The sequence below is a fragment of the Hoplias malabaricus genome, chromosome 5, assembly GCF_029633855.1.
Source record: "Hoplias malabaricus isolate fHopMal1 chromosome 5, fHopMal1.hap1, whole genome shotgun sequence".
Classification (NCBI taxonomy): domain Eukaryota; kingdom Metazoa; phylum Chordata; class Actinopteri; order Characiformes; family Erythrinidae; genus Hoplias; species Hoplias malabaricus.
The window spans coordinates 57,111,593-57,116,814 of NC_089804.1; positions in this window are offsets into that span (position 1 = coordinate 57,111,593).

Genomic DNA, 5,222 nt, shown 5'->3' on the forward strand with positions numbered 1-5,222 from the left:
GAAACCCACACAGACACAGGGAGAACACACCACACTCCTCACAGACAGTCACCCGGTGGAAACCCACGCAGACACAGGGAGAACACACCACACTCCTCACAGACAGTCACCCGGAGGAAACCCACGCAGACACAGGGAGAACACACCACACTCCTCACAGACAGTCACCCGGAGGAAATCCACACAGACACAGGGAGAACACACCACACTCCTCACAGACAGTCACCCGGAGGAAACCCACGCAGACACAGGGAGAACACACCACACTCCTCACAGACAGTCACCCGGAGGAAACCCACGCAGACACAGGGAGAACACACCACACTCCTCACAGACAGTCACCCGGAGGAAACCCACGCAGACACAGGAAGAACACACCACACTCCTCACAGACAGTCACCCGGAGAAAACCCACGCAGACACAGGGAGAACACACCACACTCCTCACAGACAGTCACCCAGAGGAAACCCACGCAGACACAGGGAGAACTCACCACACTCCTCACAGACAGTCACCCGGAGGAAACCCACGCAGACACAGGGAGAACACACCACACTCCTCACAGACAGTCACCCGGAGAAAACCCACGCAGACACAGGGAGAACACACCACACTCCTCACAGACAGTCACCCAGAGGAAACCCACGCAGACACAGGGAGAACACACCACACTCCTCACAGACAGTCACCCGGAGGAAACCCACACAGACACAGGGAGAACACACCACACTCCTCACAGACAGTCACCCGGTGGAAACCCACGCAGACACAGGGAGAACACACCACACTCCTCACAGACAGTCACCCGGAGGAAACCCACGCAGACACAGGGAGAACACACCACACTCCTCACAGACAGTCACCCGGAGGAAATCCACACAGACACAGGGAGAACACACCACACTCCTCACAGACAGTCACCCGGAGGAAACCCACGCAGACACAGGGAGAACACACCACACTCCTCACAGACAGTCACCCGGAGAAAACCCACGCAGACACAGGGAGAACACACCACACTCCTCACAGACAGTCACCCAGAGGAAACCCACGCAGACACAGGGAGAACACACCACACTCCTCACAGACAGTCACCCGGAGGAAACCCACGCAGACACAGGGAGAACACACCACACTCCTCACAGACAGTCACCCAGAGGAAACCCACGCAGACACAGGGAGAACACACCACACTCCTCACAGACAGTCACCCAGAGGAAACCCACGCAGACACAGGGAGAACACACCACACTCCTCACAGACAGTCACCCGGAGCGGGAATCGAACCCACAACCTCCATGTCCCTGGAGCTTTGTGATTGCGACACCTACCTGCTGCACCACTAAAATGCTAAAATCAAAAACAATTTTTAAAGTTATATTTCTTCTTTTGCTTTTAGTGGTATTTTAACTCTGATATTGATGATTGATATCTGTGTATGTGTGTTTATACCTGTCGTCACTGTCCAATGAAAAACATGTATCTCCAAATATAGTACGTTTACATGAGAGAAAAAAAAAACTTCCTAACTTTCAATGGGAGTCAATGTAAAAAGATGTTATTCCAAGTAATTTAAAGCATTTCTATTGGTTCACAGTGTGAAGGACAGCGGTTGTGTTCAAATAACGTCGTAAACTACAAATTGACAAAAATTGAGATGTTTTCATTGGACAGTGACAATGTAAATGTAGGTATGTGTTGTGCTGTAAAGCAGTTATAGCCCTGTTACACAATCCTGACTGATATAAGAGTTATGGAGGAACTGGAGTCTTGTTTTGTGATTAAAAATCATGTAACTATTTTAGCATTCACCATTTAACAGCCTCCAATATCAGTAAAAAAGACATGGATTTATTACAGGATTTCCTCTAGAAACGCGTTCGCTGCGACACTAAGGGATAACAGAAGATTTTACGAGGTACATTCTCCTTCCTGCTGCTCTGTGGAGATCTGCTGAATGAGCTCCATGAGGTGGGAATATTCCAGCACTCTTTTCTACCACATTCAGTTCCACTGGTAAATTCCCTGATCTTCATGAGCTACATCAGTCGTGGTACAGGGTGCAGTTACACATTAGGAAGCATGTGTGGATTTGAACAGACCGTAATTCATACAGCAACTACGTTTGTGACGTGGGAAAAGCCATTGCTTTAAACTGCAGAAACTGGAAGCCACACATTAAACCGGCAAAAGTGCTTCACAAAACTATAAAGAGAAGGCTGCCACAACTCTATAGAGTAAAAACAATAAGATCTCAGCCACATTTGCAAGCCAAAGTCACACTATTCACCACGTCAAGCTGGAGCACATTCTTTAAAGCGTCCTGTTCTAAAGAACGCCGATGCGTTGGAAACAGGCGTGAACGGACGAAGACAACAGAGAAGTCACGGCTTTCCTTTTCCTCATTTAGCTCATTTGTCTGGACTCTGTGAATGAGGTTAGGGGTAATTAAGCAGATGCTTTTGACTCCCACCACATCCCCCCTGCTTCCCACCACAGTGAATAAACACTCACACCTTATACCGTCCCCAAGCCTCTCAATGCATCTATAAGGGACCCAAGACTTAAGCCTTAGGACAGAGGTCAGTTCCCAGTGGTAGTCTCCTAAACACAGGGGCGTCCTTCACTCCGTCTCCTCCTCCTCCACACACACACACACCATGACAGAGCTCCTGACAGCTGCTCTGCCTGTGCTAAATCACCCGGTCCAAACACAAAAGACAAGCAGCTGAGAGAGGAGGCAGGAACATAGTTTTGTGGAGAAACGACGTTCTCAGAGGCTCAAGATCGGAGCTTGATATTCTCATGTCTCTCAGAGAGCTTTGACAAAACATTAAACTCTCTGCCCTAAGAGCGCCGCTAGATAAACTGTAGCTCATCTATTTGTGTAAGATTTATTAGCTCCACATTTTCCCAGTCCATCATTCGCTGCACCGTCTCTTAACCTCGGGACCGATGGTGTCCAGATATTGTTGGGATGGTAGATCATTCTCAGCATAGCAATGACAGCGTGTGTGTTGGTGTGTATGGGCATGGAGCTGTGAGACAGTGGTGTTGCAGGAGGGTTCACACACATCACTGTCACCGCAGGTCCAGAGGAGTCCACCAGCCAAAGACATGAAGACACTTACCTATGAAGGGTTATAAGATGATGGATACAAATTGTACATCAACAGATGAGATAAACACTAACTGTACATCAGCCACGTGGAGCCAAATCAAGGGTTTATGATAAAGTGGCCAGAGAGAGCAAAGGTACAGTACACTCTCAGAAACACTGTTACTGTGGTGGTACCTTCAGTGGTCCATATTCAGTGTTTATAGTTAGGAATTTTCCCATAATTCTATTATAGTAGATTTAAGTTGTGTCGAATTCATTACACCCCATTTCTTCTCCAGGGGCCTCATTTATAAGTTGTGCGTACGCGCAAAATCAGATCTGCGTGCAACGCCTCATGCAAAAAATTAGCATATATTTAAGCAAGGTTTGACCCATGCGTACACACAAAAAACACTGTGGAGAGAGTGGGCATTGGTTCATTCATTCATTCATTGTCTGTAACCCTTATCCAGTTCAGGGTCGCGGTGGGTCCAGAGCACTACCTGGAATCATCGGGCGCAAGGCGGGAATACACCCTGGAGGGGGCGCTAGTCACAGGGCGACACACACTCATACATACGGACACATTTTGAGTCGCCAATCCACCTACCAACGTATGTTTTTGGACCATGGGAGAAAACCAGAGCACCCGGAGGAAACCCACGCAGACACAGGGAGAACACACCACACTCCTCACAGACAGTCACCCGGAGAAAACCCACGCAGACACAGGGAGAACACACCACACTCCTCACAGACAGTCACCCGGAGGAAACCCACGCAGACACAGCGAGAACACACCACACTCCTCACAGACAGTCACCCGGAGGAAACCCACGCAGACACAGAGAGAACACACCACACTCCTCACAGACAGTCACCCGGAGGAAACCCACGCAGACACGGGGAGAACACACCACACTCCTCACAGACAGTCACCCGGAGGAAACCCACGCAGACACAGGGAGAACACACCACACTCCTCACAGACAGTCACCCGGAGGAAACCCACGCAGACACAGGGAGAACACACCACACTCCTCACAGACAGTCACCTGGAGGAAACCCACGCAGACAAAGGGAGAACACACCACACTCCTCACAGACAGTCACCTGGAGCGGGACTCGAACCCACAACCTCCAGGACCCTGGAGTTGTGTGAATGCGACACCTACCTGCTACCCCCAAGAATAACACAGATTTATTTAAATTTTCTTTCATATGTTTTTCATGATATTTAAATAATTAAAAGTTAAAAGTTTCATTGTTTGCTGCGTCTCATTCTACTTTATTCTACTCTCGCATGTTTTACTTATTTAAATGTATTAAAAGTTTCTTTCATTTTACTTACTATTCTCTATCATTCTGTAATAATAATAATAATAATCATATTTATTTACATCTACGGCACATTTCAAAACAATTAAAGTCCATAATAAATGAGGCTAAACATGTGTAACTACTTTTACAAAATCACAGGTCTCATGTGAAAATGAAGAGGGAAGCCCATATTAAAATATTAACTAGAGGCTGTTCACATGAGGCTGGGCATATGCTATTTTCTGGCTTTTGTGAGCACACACTTTCACTCCAGAATAATCCACGCAGAGGTTCATAAATGAGGCCAGAGTTTTCTATTTTACACAGTTCTGTAATAAAAGCTCACAAATATTCACCTCTCCCTCTTGAGAAAAGAATGTAACGTACGATGAAAAGGTACATTTACGAATAAGTTCCAGTAAATAATCTCTGGAGCTGCACTTGTCCGTACTGTGTTTGTTAATTATATAAAATAAAAAATGAACACTTTTCAATATAGTTACATAGTCCTTGTTCTGCCTGGTTGTTTTTAATCTAAACTTTACTTTCACAAAAATGACACGATCTAACTCACAGCGGACCGGCAGTGACTGACAGCTGAGACACTGGCTCGAGGGAATCAGAGGCCAGGTCCAGAGTGGTGATTAGACTCACTGATCACGTTTCGTTGTTGTTAGGATGAGGGCAGCAGCAAACTGTGTTGATCTCTGGAGCTGCCTGTGAATTAAAGTCTCCAAACACAAACAACAGGAGCTGCTCTGCCCCCTTGTGGATAAACTGTGTTCCTGTTAAAAACATAGA